The 15,155-nt window shown below is 37.9% G+C and overlaps 1 protein-coding gene across 2 annotated transcripts in view; it reads left to right on the forward strand.

The window, feature by feature from the left end:
• Positions 1–15,155, forward strand: part of LOC108289749 (fibroblast growth factor receptor substrate 2) — a 48,786-nt gene that overhangs the window by 22,502 nt on the left and 11,129 nt on the right. The window contains exons 1-2 of one of the 2 annotated variants that reach the window (XM_017509283.2): positions 11,383–13,058; positions 13,462–13,556. The gene's annotated coding sequence lies outside the window, so the exon portion shown is untranslated. Of the gene's footprint in view, positions 1–11,382; positions 13,059–13,461; positions 13,557–15,155 lie in introns of those variants that run through there. The other variant, XM_017509282.2, reaches the window with a different exon arrangement.

The following is a 15,155-nucleotide window of genomic DNA, read 5'->3' on the forward strand; positions in this document are numbered from 1 at the left end:
CAGAAGTTTCTTATCATCCACCTTTTGAAGCCTGCTTCTGTTAATGGAACACACTCCTTCTCCATCAGGCCTTGTTTCGTTTCTGATGAGGAACTGTGATCCCCTGTAGAGGGAGAGGCGTTCTGATTTTGGGAATTCTCAGGCTTTTTAGGCTGTTTTCTTCCCTTCTTTTTAGATTTATCCATCTGTGGTCTTTATAATTACCATCTTTGTAATTGGGTTTCTGAGTGGACGTCCAACTTGTTGATTCCCAGCGCTAAAATCTGAGCAACCCACTGCGCTGGCCAAAACAGCGACGTTATGATTGATGGTGCTTTTCTGACTCTGCACCAAGAACCGCCGCACCAAGGCAGCAGCAAAACCGCCTCGCCGGCCACAAGAGTCACACTGGCAACCCAAGGGGCTCCTCCGCTGGGAATCTCCTGGTGCGTGAGCAACAAAAATTCGTCTGAAAGTGTGGCGTCCTCTCGTTCTCTGCGCTTTCACTGGGAGCTACAATCCCGAGCTGCTAGTGATCAGCCATCTTGGATCTCTCTCTCCGGCGGTTTCGTTCTTGCTTCTTGGAGAGTGAATGTCCAGTCTCCTTGTGGGCTTTTTTTCACTCTGCAGTTCCTTTAAACATTGGTGTTTCTGAGCTGCTGTTGGTCTTACTTTTCTTCGCTCTGGGTAGTCTCTTCTGACCTATGCTTGCATCCATAGGTTGATGACTCAAATCTCTCTCCCATCTCCACACCTATATTTCTATTTGCCTGTTGAGCATCTCCATTTGGATGTCTCACAGACATCAAAGTACCTTATGTCCTTCCTATGTTCCCTAGCTCGCTGAGCATACTGTCAACCTAGGCTAAAAATGTGAGTATTTTCCTTGACTCCTGCTTTCCTTCCCAGTCTAATCAATCATCAGGTGTTATTAAGGCTAGCACTTAAATATCACTCTAATCCATCCCTTTTTTTTCCATCTTCATTGTTCAGTAACTTAATTCAATCCTCATGATTATTGTATGCAACCACTTCCAAACCTGCAAAAAACATATGAAGTGTAGGGAGCGTTGGTAGGAAGTGTTTTTAACTTAACCTGTGAGGAAATACAGATTCAGAGAGGTTAAGTTAGAAATCAGATCTCTCTAATGTTTTAGTACATATTTAGTACATACACTAAATCTAGAATGAAAGGCTTTGTTTTTAGCATTCTAAATATCTCCAGAAGACATTATCCATCTCCAATGATGCCAGCCTGGGTGATGGAGCAAGACCTGTCTCAAAACAAACAAGCAAAACTATCAAAGCCTTTCATTTTAAATTCTAATGTGGTGTTTAAAGTACATTTAGGTAGCAGAGATATTGTATGCCATTTGTCAATTATATGACAATTAAAACCTCACCTGAGCCATACTGCACTTTCTTTTTAGAAGGGTTAATCATTTCAGAGAATTCAATTTTGTAATTTACATGTGGAAACTTTAAAACTTTAAGGCTTCAACATGAGTATTTTATGTACATGATTATGGGAAGCCAATATTCTTTGTAGCTAACTGTTGAATTAAATTCAAAGACTTTTTAAAGATGATTCAAAAACTTCTTTAAAAGATTAAAGTACACAGCTTTTCAGCCAGTGTTGAAGAAACATTTTGAGAGTGTGACAGAATAAAACATCTTCTTAGAAATTTCAGCTGTTTTTTGTTGAAATTTGTTTTTTTCACATTTGTCTTTAAAAAAAAAAAAAAAGAAAGAAATATTCTCAAAGTTGCTTTCAAATTGTATTTTCTCCTGGCTGGGCCTGGTGGCTCACACTTGTAATCCCAGCACTTTGGGAGGCCAAGGCAGGAGTATTGCCTGGGACTGGGAGTTCTAGACCACCCTGGGCAACATCGTGAGACATTGTTTCTACAAAACATACTAAAAATTAGCTGGGTGTGGTGGTGCACACCTGTGGTCATAACTACTTTGGGAGACTGAGGCGGGAGGATCACTTGAGCCCAAGAGGTTAGGGCTGCAGTGAGCTATGATTGCGCCACTGCACTCCAGCCTGAGCCGTGGAACGAGACCCTGTCTGAAAACAAATAAACAAAATCATCAAATTGTATTTTATTGTAAGTTGTGTTCAGAGGGATAAGTTCAAGTGTAATTATGAATGTGGCTGTTCAGAATTACATTCACCATGGATGATTGATACGTGTTTAAATTAAGATCCAGATAAAGCTGAAGGAAAGCAAACCATGAAGCCTTTAGAGGAAGGATGCATATTGTCTTTGTTAATGTGGTAGAGAGGAAAACTAAACATTTTAAATTTGGCTTCTAGTAAAATTTTGATTAATTTCCTCACCTTCATTACCTTGTTGATAAGTGAAGAAAATAGTTCCCAGCAATCTGCATTATGAGATTGTTTTTATATCAATATTTAACAAGGGCTCAAAAGAACATCACTTTAGTCTTGGTTGCTCTGAAATCCTACCACTTGATTCTAACTATCTTCAACATCTGGGAAGGAGGAAAGAAAAGATGGTCCAAACGACTTGTCATTTCTATTATTTGTAATGTGTTCTTTGTTCTTTCATTGACTATGTAATGTATTTTATTGTGTATTTGCGTTTTTATTCTTTCATTGACTGTATAACGTATTTTATTGATCCTAAGAGACATTTCTCAATTTTATTCACTGAAATTTGGGTGTATCTCACAATTAGTGTCATAAATTGACTTTTTTTCTTTCTCAGTGGTATATAAAATACCAGACTTAAAATCAATCATGTTTTAGCCTTGATAAAAAATAGGATATATGTCTATTAATATTCAAAATAACAGTAATAGTATAGTGGCCACCATACCTAAGGATCACTTTTTTGGTAGCCTCTACTTTCTTAAACACAGCGAGGAACTGGAAAGTAAGAAAAAAAGGCTTCTGGTGCTTAAAATCACTGTTACAGAACTCATGAAGTAAAGGCCAGGCACTTAAACTTACAAGACCCTTTTGCCTCTGAGTGTAGTGCCTTGTTTTTTACATCATTAAGTTAATCCTTAGGTGTCTTATTACAGGTCCACAAGTATTCAAAAGACTAAACTAAAAAGGAATGCATATAAATGTTTATTAAGTGGCAGTTCTGCAACTTACTATACTTTCTGCTGAGAATGAGTGGCCCATAAAAAGACAATTAAAAATTATTTTTAAAAAGCAACCCAAAACTCAGAACTAGCCACTTAGAGCTATCTTAGCAGGAGCTTGCAGCCTAATACATGTCAGTCACACTGATTACAGCTTAGAAGAGATTTCTTATCAAAATGTAATCTGATTCCACTAGCACTTTCTTTAAGGGATGATATGATTGTATTTTTAAATTTTGATTGGAGAATATTTGTTGTTGATTAAATTTTCCCTTCTGATGGCTTAATGGAGTTTCTAGAATATATTTTTTCCTGAAAGTATCAGGGGGAAAACAAAGCTACTTGTGGGAGGCATCTGTTACACATCTGAAGTAGGATTTGGTTCCGTAATTCCAGTGGTCTCTAGACCCGGATAATTCTACCCACGTTGCTAGATGGCACCCGGGTGCCATTTTTAGGCCTTTGGGCTAAGGAATGGGCGTATGTGGTAGGAAGATGTCAGAGAGGAAAGAAGTAGGGAAGAAAAACTTTGGGAACATACTGTGGTACTGAAGAATGTCTCTGGAAGTTCCCAGTGGGCAGTTGCTTACCAGATGTCCAGCTGCTTTATTTGTGTTTGAAGTAAACCTAGGCTGTGCTGTGTATCTCTCCATGAATTCTTAGTATTGGGGGCTTTTCAAGACATTCTTCCCTAAGATGTGAATTTTGATCATAGCTTCTTAGCCTCAGGCACTTTAACCTGAGAGTAGATGTTAAGTTCTGCTGGTTGGCAGGTTTCCAGCATTTACTAATTAGATGCTTGTGGCAGTTTCCCTTGGCCACTGTGTTCTTCACAGTCTGCCTAAACGTGTTTTTTATGTAGTCTGCCTTTGGGTTCTAACACTTACAGCTTTTGTTTCTAAAGATCCCTTCAGTAAGTATTGATTTGTATTTCCTTTAGCTAATAATTCATTGATTATAAAAGCAATTCACACACTAGAAAACACAAAAAGAAAAAATCCTTTTCATTCTACCACCAAATGAAGCAGTATTAACATTTTAGGGTGTGTTCATCTAGTCTTTTTTTGTGGGTTTATGTATTTTGTGTGGAGGTAGAGGAGAGAAAAATAGGTATAAAACGTTACTTTTTAGAAATGCAAATCCTCTCAAGTTTGCTACTGGGCGTGAAGAGCAACTTTTAAAATAAAACTTTTTAGAATAATTTTAGAATGTTAAGTTGCAAGGACAGTACAGAGATTCCCATATACCCTTCACCTAGCTTCCCCTAATGTTAACATCTTACATAACCATATGGAACCAAAAGAGAGCCCGCATAGCCAAGAAAATCCTAAGTAAAAAAACAAAGCTGGAGGCATCACGCTACCTGACTTCAAACTATACTACAAGGCTACAGTAATCAAAACAGCATGGTACTGATACCAAAACAGAGATACAGGCCAAGGGAATAGAACAGCCTTGGAAGCAACGCCACACATCTACAACTATCTGATCTTTGACAGACCGGACAAAAACAAGCAATGGGGAAAGGATTCCCTGTTTAATAAATGATTTTGGGAAAACTGTCTAGCCATATGCAAAAAGCTGAAACTGTACCCCTTCCTTACACCTTATGCAAAAATTAACTCCAGATGGATTGCAGATTTAAACATAAGAACACCATAAAAACCCTAGAAGAAAACCTAGGCAACACCATTCAGGACATAGGCATAGGCAAGGACTTCATGATGAAAACGCCAAAAGCAATGGCAACAAAAGCCAAAATAGACAAATGGGTTCTAATTAAACTTAAGGGTTTCTTCATAGCAAAAGAAACAGTCATTAGAGTAAACCAGCAACCAACAGAATGGGAAAAAATTTTTGCACTCTACCCATCAGACAAAGGACTAATATCCAGAATCTATAAAGAACTAAAGCAGATTTACAAGAAAAAACAAACCCATTCAAAAGTGGGCGAAGGATATGAACAGACACTTTTCAAAAGAAGGCAAATATACAACCAACAAACATATGAACAAATGCTCATAATCACTGGTCATTAGAGAAATGCAAATCAAAACCATGTTGAGATACACCTCAAGCCAGGTAGAATGGCAATCATTAAAAAATCTGGAGACAACAGATGCTGGAGAGGATGTGGAGAAAAAGGAACACTTTTACACTGTTGGTGGGAGTATAAATTAGTTCAACCATTGTGGAAGACCGTATGGCGATTCCTCAAGGATCTAGAAATAGAAATTCCATTTGACCCAGCAATCCCATTACTGTATATATACCCAAAGGATTATAACTCGTTCTTTTATAAAGACACATGCACACGTATGTTCATTGCAGCGCTGTTTACGATAGCAAAGACCTGGAACCAACCCAAATGCCCATCAATGATAGGCTGGACAAAAAAAAAATGTGGCACATATACACCATGGAATACTATGCAGCCATAAAAAAAAAAAAAAAACGACAAGTTCGTGTGCTTTGTAGAGACATGACTGAATCTAGAAACCATCATTCTCAGCAAACTGACAAAAGAACAGAAAACCAAACACTGCATGTTTTCACTCATAGGCCTGTGATGAACAGTGAGAACACTGGGGCACAGGAAAGGGAACAACACTCCCAGGGCTGGGTAGAGGGGTGTGTGGAGGGAAGGGGAGGGACAGTGGGGGGGGGAGAAGGGGGGGAACAACCGGGGGAAGGGCGGGGGGGGGAGGATGAGGAGGGATAACACCTGGAGAAATGCCTGATGTAGGCGACGGGGGGAAGGAGACAGCAAACTACTATGCCATGTGTGTACCTATGCAGCTATGCTGCAGGATGCAGGATGTGCACATGTACCCCACAGCCCAAATACAATAAAAAATAAAATAAAAAGAAATTAATACTAGTACAATACTATTAACTACAGACTATTTAAATTTCTTCTGTTTTTCTACTAGTGTTCTTTTTTTGTTCTAGGATCCAATATAGGGATACATACCACATTTAGTGGTTGTTATTTTGAGACAGTGTCTTACTCTGTCGCCAGGCTAGAGTGCAGTGGCGTGATCAAAGCTCACTGTGCTGTTGGGCTCCTGGGCCCAAGTGATCCTCCCACCTCACCTCCCCCAGTTGCTGGGACTATAGGCGTTTGCCACCATGCCTAGCTACTTGTTCATTTTTTGACGAGTCAGGGTCTCACCGAGCTGCCCAGGCTGATCTTGAACCTGGGCTCAAGCAGTCCTCCCTACTCGACCTTCTAAAGTGCTGGGATTACAGGTGTAAGCTATGTGCTCAGCTCAGTTTTTGTTTGTTTGTTTGTTTGTTTTCTTTAACAGGTTTTTACATTTTTTTTTTTCCCGAGACGGAGTCCCCCTCAGTCACCCAGACTAGAGCGCAGTGATGTGATCTTAGCTCACGGCACCTTCCGCCTCCTAGGCGCAAACAATTCTCCTGCCTCAGCCTCTGGAGTAGTTGAGATTACAGGCATGTGCCACCACGCCCGGCTAATTTTTGTAGTTTTAGTAGAGATGGGGTTTTGTCATGTTGGCCAGGCTGGTCTCAAACTCCTGACCTCAGGTGATCTACCCACCTTGGTCTCCCAAAGTGCTGGATTACAGGCATGAGCCATATCATGAAGGTTTTGTTTTTGTCATTAAATAGTTTTTGAACAATACTTATTTTAAGAGCTCTATAAAAGTTAATCACAGGGGTAGATGTGCTCTGATGCAAACTTTTCTGGTATATGTTTTGTTGTTGACATATCATGAGGGGGCATGTTATAAAGCATATATACAACTGACCCTTTAACAACACGGAGTTTGAACTGTATGGGTCTACTTGTAGGTAGATTTTGTCAGCCAGAAAGTATTTGTGAGATACAAAACTTGCATATACGAAGGGCTGACTTTTCATATACACAGATTCCACAGGGATGACTGTGGCAATTGAGTGTGCACGTGTTTTGGTCCATACAGAGGCCCTGGAACCAATACCCTGATACACCAAGGGATGACTATACAGAGCAAACATTTTTATTAGTGGGATACTTGAATCAAGTGTGTTAGATTGTAACATTTATTTTGAATGTACTGCTCTAAAAGTAGAGAATAAATAGGCAAATTTAGTTTTCTTTGAGAGTATATTTAACAGCATTTTAGGTTTGTTTAAATGTAGATATATTTAAATGAGCTATTTGAAACTGTTTTGGGGGTTAGACTTACTTGGCATTTGGCATAGCTTATTTTGAGCTTGGGGGTGTGTGTGTGTGTGTGTGTGTGTGTGTGTGTGTGTGTTGTACAAATGGTGTACATATTTCATATACCACATAGTCAATATTAGGCTTTTTTTTTTTTTTTTTTTAATAGAGATGGTATCTTGCTATGTTGCAACAGGCTGGTCCCAAAGTCCTGGCCTCAAGCGATCCTCCTGCATCAATCTCCCAAAATGCTGGCATCACAGGTGTAAGTCACCACACCTGGCCCATATTTAGGCTTTTAATATTAGTCTAATAACTAACATCATATCCACCTGAGTTTGGAAGTACAGTTACAGTAAATTCTACTTATACATTTCTGTATTCAGTTTTGAAAAATACATTTTGATTTACTTGCTTTATTTTTTAAGTCTCTCTCCGTCACCCAGCCTGGAGTGCAATGGTTCAATCTCAGCTCACCAAGCAATTCACATGCCCTAGCTTCCTAAGTAGCTGGGACTACAGGTATGTAACATCACACCCAGCTAATTTTTGTATTTTTGGTAGAGACAGGGTTTCATTGTGTTGGCCAGACTGGTCTCAAACTTCTGACCTCACATGATCTGCCTACCTTGGCCAAAGTGCTGGGATTACAGGCGTGAGCCACCTGGCCCAGCTTTTATTTACTTTTCTGCTATCCATCATTAATGTTTATTTAGCTCTAGTTTAAGGGTATTATATATAAAAAGTGAAGATGCCTAGGGACTTTCTTACATGCCTTTGAATGTTTTGTTGATTTTTATAGTTTGAATATATTCAGTAGTTTGTGTATTTATTTAACGTGAAGCTCGAAATTAGAGTGACTTGCATTTAAAGTTTTGTCGTTTTTAAAAAATAAAGCCATTAAGCCAAATGCTTTTTAAGAACTAGTAGGTATACCAGATTAAGGAAAATATTGTAAAATTCATACTTGTGGTTTTACCTCCTGCGGTTGCTCAGTTTAGCAAAAACTTCATTGCCTATAAACACAAGTACAATAGAGAGAACTGAATTGATTTTAAGTTACTCAATGATTACATTAAGAAGAACATGGCATTTATTTGGGAAATAACAATTCCTTTGAATTTCACAGTATTTTTTAGTAAATGGGTATTGGGGTTAAAGATCTTGTATGATATGTGGTTTTTCATAAGTTAAGTATTTATTATACTCAAGTTTTGTCCTGCTAAGGGATTAGTGTTTATTAGTAAATTTCTAAACTAGAGGTTTATTTTGGAATTTTGATCTACAGTGTTTACAGAAAACTGAATGCACTAACTCTGTGAGATCAAATATATTCATTCAGATTTTCAGAGTTGAAGGTAATCATTTTCTAGAGAGTGCCTCTACTTGCTTACCGCAGTTAAAAGCATACACGTATCTCTGCTTTCTGTGTTGCGATCTGTGAATTTTTAGTGGAGAGAGCTATATAATTGCTCACAGAGAATGTTCATCCTTTCGGTGTTGCTAGAGGATGGTATTTTATTTCGCTGTATATATTTTTATACTGCAGTATAAAGCACTAAACGAAGTTTCTTTGAGAGTTCTGAAAGTTGATTTATTTATTTTTTTTTTTCGCTAGGATTGTTGCCCTTGGTCCTGATTACCTTACTAAATTAGCTAAGGCAGAGTGACTCATTTGCTGGGTTTGCACATATCTTAGGGCAGACACTATGGGCACTCCAACTTAATTTTCTAAATTCATCACCAGTGTCTCTTGCTATAGATATGTACCAAGATTAAGGATGACTCTAGGATTAAGTTGTGACCCACACTATTAAAGGTAGAGATAGTATTTTGTATCATTTTCCATTTTAGCTTTTTTTTAAAAAAATCTAGTTTTTAAGCTATTTTAGTAACATTTTCTTAGTATTTGCCAAATACACAAAATTGTTTTATATATGTGTGTTATTTTATGTATATATACGTACACACAAACACACATACACATATATAAATCTCTCTATAAATATATTCTTGTATTTCATTCCTAAAAAATAAAATACATGATTAAAAGGGACTTTGTAAGATTCACTGTGAGATTTGGGGTTAAAGTGTGTGCATTTTCTGGGTCTAGAAGAGAAGAGGGAACCTGAGGTTAAGGTCATTATGCAGTGACACTGCAAGTCCAGACGCTATCCAGGGAATGTTTATAGACGCATGCTGTGTCTTGAAATTTAGACTTTGGACATCACACAGACAGTAAAACACTATTAATTTTATTCTTACCAATTTTAAATTAAATTTTTCTTGTATGTAATCTCAGTTTTCTGCCTTCATTGGAAAGTATTCTGGTAGGACATCGGTGGTTTATGGAAGAGTATAAGGGGAAATGTGAATTACCCTGAGTAGTAGAAACTGACCCTTGGTGAAATGGCCATGTGCCTTCCTTCCTACCTATTTCCTAATATTTTCCCATGCACACCTTACATTCCAACTCTTAAGGAACTACCTGATGCTCCTGGAGGAGGCCATGTTCTTTTAGGTTTGTGAGGTTTTGCATGCTTTCTTCTTGATCTGGATTGCCCCTGCCCTAGCTAACACCCATCCATCTTTCAGGACTCAGTGTAGGAACCAGCTTTCCTAGGGAGCCTTTTTTTTATGCTTATTTCTGTCTTTCCTTCTGCTCTGTATTGAATGTTCTGATAGCACCAGCACATGGGACTACAATTCTGTCACATATTCATTTTCTTCTGTCTCTCTCACCAGACAGTAAGCTCCTTGGAGTCAGGGAATGTGTTCTTTTTCTTTATTTCTAGCACTTAACTCAGTGCCAAACACAGAGTAGGTGCTCAGAAAATACTTATAGAATGCCTCAGTTTGTGGATAGGGAAATGGATGAATTCATTATTTAATTTTCTCTTTAATATTGATAGTTGTTTAAAAATCATTTTTACCTACTAAGTAATCTTTTGTTAGCTTAATTCAAGCAACTATGTCTGAAATAAAGAAATGCTGCCTTAATCTGGGCACAGTGGCTCACACCTATAATCCCAGCACTTTGGGAGGCTGAAGTGGGAGGGTTGCTTGCACCCAGAAGCTTGAGACCAGCCTGGGCAACACAGTGAGACCCATCTTAAAAGAAATGCTACTTTATTAATATTTTAGATTTATCCACAGAAAAGTGAATTGTTGACAGCTTAAATGTATATAAGCATATACTTATTCTTTCTTGATCCTACAGATTTTACTTGTCTCTTATAGAGCAATGAGAGGAATCTGGTTTAAACTGCAGTACAGAGAATTTTGATTAAATATAATTGTCAGAAATTAAAGTACCAGATATTAAAGTGATTTGTAAGTAAGGTAAATGATTTTTTTCAAGAGTTAAAAGTGGGGGTGGGTGGAGGATTATGAATTATGAAGCAGTTCATCAGCATTGCCCTTAGACTAAAACTAAAGGAAAGAAAATCTGTTTAGGAATGTGCAAATGCAACCATATTCATGGATGGAGGCTTAAAATAACCATATGGCTTTGCAGTTTTGTGTATATGGGTGTACTTTAAATTTTCACCTAATAAGGGAACTGTTATAGATACCCTTGCTTTTTATATAATGGCTTTGGTTTAAGGGTAACTAGCATAATATACTGAGAATCTCCCCTCAGCTTTTTTTTTTAACTCCTCTTTTTCAGAATAATGTAAATAATTCAGAAATCTTTGTCAGTGTTAAGAATTAACAGAAAATTAATGTGTAGAATAAAAGACCTACCCAATGGTTGTTGTTTTTATTGTTGTTGTTGTTGGTTTTGAGACGGAGTCTTGCTCTGTAGCCAGGATGAAGTACAGTGGCATGATCCCAGCTCACTGCAACTTCCGCCTCCTGGGTTCAAGCGATTCTTCTGCCTTAGCCTCCCAAGCAGCTGGGACTACAGGTGCATACCGCCACGCCCAGCTAATTTTTGTATTTTTGGTAGAGATGGGGTTTCACCATGTTGGCCAGGATGGTCTCCATCTCTTGACCTCACGATCCGTCTGTCTCACCCTCCCAAAGTGCTGGGATTATAGGTGTGAGCCACCACGCCTGGCCCCAGTAAATTTGAAAACAACAGCAACAAAAACAACCAGCCAGACCATGGACACAAAGAACATGGTTTTTGAATGCCATCCTCTTGATTGTTTTAATGTAACGAAATGTGGCAGTTTGCTTTGCCCAAAATTTAGTCATGTTGCTATACTTCTAACTATAAACACTCTTTCCTGCTTATATTTGAAGAAAATTACTATAGTATAAGCCAAATTCCCCTTCATTGCTAGTACACCAAAAGAGCACATATACCTTCCCGAGCACCAAATTTATAATCATACTTTTGAATAGAGTTCAGTGTTCTCTTTACGTGTCATTCTGCAAGAATCATATTTGGAATAATTTAGGACAGCTTTACTAAATTTATTAATGTACACTTGTTATAAGGATGTGCTTAAGTTCTAGATTTGCTGTGCTTACAGTGCAAAAGCCTTCTTTATGAAATCAGAGAATTTTACTTTAATGGTGATAAATAATGCCTTGTCTTTTAAAATGATATTAATTTTCTAAATGTTTATATCTGGAGTTTATTTGGTTTTCACAATAACTCTGTGAAGTGAGTGCCCTAATCTTATAAATGAGAAAATGTAAGCACAGAAAGGTCAACAGACAGTCAGAGGCACGCAGCATTGTATGATAACAAAGTATTGTCATTTCCACAGCTAACATTTACTAGTGCTTACTATAGGCTAAATATTGTTTTAAGTTTTTTGTGTATATTAATACGTGCTTGGGCTTTAGTGTCAGATCAAAATTTAAGTCTAGCTCTTCTGATAAGTTCTTGACGTTGGAAAAGGTACCTAACCCTTTTAAGTCTTGGTTTCCTTATTTGGAACACAGAAATAATGGTAGTATCTACCTTACTGGTTGTTTGGATTAAATGAGATCATCCAAATGACTCTGTGTGGCGTATAGTAATGCTTATGAGAGGAATGAAAAATGAGCAGAATAGAGTTGTTTCTGACCTAATTGGCCAAAGTCCCTTATAATACATTTTAGAAGAGACAGAGAATATACGTTCACCTAAAAGAAGTTGTTTATGGTAGAATTAGTTCAGCCCTGGGATGTTTTCCAAGCCAGAGACAAAGCATGGTGTATATTTGAGCTTCTGGAGAAAAGAAAGGGATAGTAAAGAAGAGGGAGTGGATTGCTGCCCACCTTAAAGTGAGGTATAGCAGCAGTTCACAAGGGATGTAGGCCAACACCTGGCATCCTGATTTTATGTATAAAATTAAAGTCCAGAGTTGAAATTGTTACATTTGAAGTTCAGAGTTGAAATTGTTACATCTGAAGTTCAGAGTTGAATTTGTTGACTGTCTGTGGGTACATGGTTTGGGAAATGTTCCTTTTGGCTATCAAACATATTTATTCTCTAATTAATATGTAGATTAAAATGAGACTATTCCCATAACCCCTAATAAAATGCCGGATACAAAGTAGGTATTTAGTAAATATTAGTATCCCTGTTTGAGTGAGTTTGATTTTTTTGTGTGTTATGAAGGGTAAATAAATTGACCAGAAAATTTTCAAAAATATATTGAAATCTCTTGTAACTCTAAACTGTAATTTATCACTGTAATTTCACTGTTCTATGATTCTGTGGCATGCTTGTTCATACCATCAGTTTTCTTCTTTACTGACTTTTCTGAACTGGTTTTGGAGGGGTCTTATGGAATAGGAATATATGGAGGGTGGATTTTGAAGACAGTCTTCAAGAGGAATTATGGTGAGTGAGGTTTAGGAGCAGTCTCTGGAGATGGAGAATTAGTCTGCTACTGGCTAAAATGGGTTTTTAGAACTGGAATGGAACCTTAGAGGTGGTTTAACCCTTCATTTTACATCTGTGGAGTATAGAGAAGTGAGTTGTGCAAGTATTATAGCTGCAGTAGAAAAGCCAGAAACATCATAGAACTAAGACTATTTTTACTTTTTCTTCTGAAAAAGAATGGTAACAGGTACATATTATATTAATTTTTAAAATTGATGTTATATATTAAATACTTTTTATTCAATCTTTTAGACTTTTGAGTTTGTTTAAATAGATTAACTGAACTGTGTTGCCAGAAAGCTCATAAGGAATATTATTCTTTAGAAATAAGACATTCTCAATGTTTTCCTTCTGTTTTTAGGTTAAGTCAGCAAACAAAGAAGACATGGTATTTTGAAGTATGATTAAACTCCTGATGCTGCAGCAGAGGCTAAGAATATTAATGGCCAGATCTAGGTAAGTTGAAGTTGATTTGCTTTTTATATCACTAAACCTACATTTACAATTATTTTTTATTTTTATTTTAAATAGAGACAAGGTCCCACTATGTTACCCTGGTTTCGAACTCCTGAGCTCTCCACCTTGGCTTCCCAAAGTGCTAGGATTATAGGCGTGAGCCACCACTCCTGGCTTATAATTGTTTAATGAGAGAATTTAATAATGTCTTCTTGAAGTGCAACCATTGCTGACACCACCACCTCCACTTGCAAGAATGACTTTAATTAAACTAAGACATGTTTACTAATTTAAAGTAGTCAGCAAGCTTTTTACAGTATTGCTCTTCCCAAACAAAAGCTACCTTTTATTTTTTGAGACAGGGTCTTACTCTGACACCCAGGCTTAGAGTACAGCGGCATGATCATAGCTTAGTGCAGCCCTGACCACCTGAGCTTAAACGGTCCTCCCACCTCAGCCTCCAAGTAGCTGGGACTACAGGTGTGGGCCACTTTGCCCAGCCAATTTTCTGTTTTTTATAGAGACAGAGTCTCACTGTGTTGCCCAGGCTGGTCTTGAACTCCTAAGCGTAATTAAGCAGTCGTCCTTCTCAGCCTCCCAAAGTGCTGGGATTACAGGCATGAGCCACCACACCCAGCCTACCTTTTGTTCTTAAATGTACCCTACTTTTGTATGTCACTCTCTTGAGGAAGCATAATAAAATGATTTGTGTTTTTGCTGAGTTAAAAACTTGGAGGAGTGCATGCAAATGAGATCACATGATTGTTTCTCAAGTGTTTACAATATTAGTGCATATAATTTGGTGTCACATAGCTCAGATGTAGTCTCCAGATATTAATCTGGTGGTCATAAATGCAGAATATCTAGTATCTAGCCTTTTCCCTTGCCTAAGAGTTTGTGGTTTAGGAGAAAGAATTAGAGATGTGGATGAAAACTTCACATTAAATAAGTCTCCTTTCAGGAATTAGAAGATTGGCCATGACTGCCTATGTTCCAGCTGTTTCTATCCCTCACTCATACTAAGCCTATTTTTTAGCCTTACTGAGGCCACCTGTTTTTTTGTTTTGTTTTGTTTCGGGTTTTCCCCCCCATTTTCTGTCTATTTTGTTAGCTCTCTTCTTTCTTTATTTCTTTCCTAACTAGTTAATGATGATCTGTCACTTCAAACCCCCTGTTTTACCCATATCCTTTAGTATCCATGCCCTCTTATCCTCTGACCCTGGATCAGTTGAACTGTCTGCCCTGCGGACTGCTGAGCAGCTATCAAAACAGCCTACCTTGCCTCTGCAGCCTCTCTGAGCTCTCATCTCAGCCTACTTAATAATCTTGCTCTCTTTTCTTGGGTAGTTCCTTGGTGACTAATCCTGCCATTCTCAAGTGCCTCATTCTACAAGCCTTGCCTTCTATTTTACAAAGGAAATTTAGGGTGATAAATGTTACCTACTTCAGCCTCTTTTCTATGTTCCACCCACCCTTATATCTTTCATCCTTCCTCAGAGAATGAAGCATTCCTCCTTCCCTGGGTAAACCTCTCAATTTGGGCCCTAGAACTCATCTCTAGTATCCCCTGTGTCTTTTTTTTTTTTTTTTTTTTTTTTT

The sequence above is a fragment of the Cebus imitator genome, unplaced genomic scaffold, assembly GCF_001604975.1.
Source record: "Cebus imitator isolate Cc_AM_T3 unplaced genomic scaffold, Cebus_imitator-1.0 Scaffold414, whole genome shotgun sequence".
In the NCBI taxonomy this organism is placed as follows: Eukaryota; Metazoa; Chordata; class Mammalia; order Primates; family Cebidae; genus Cebus; species Cebus imitator.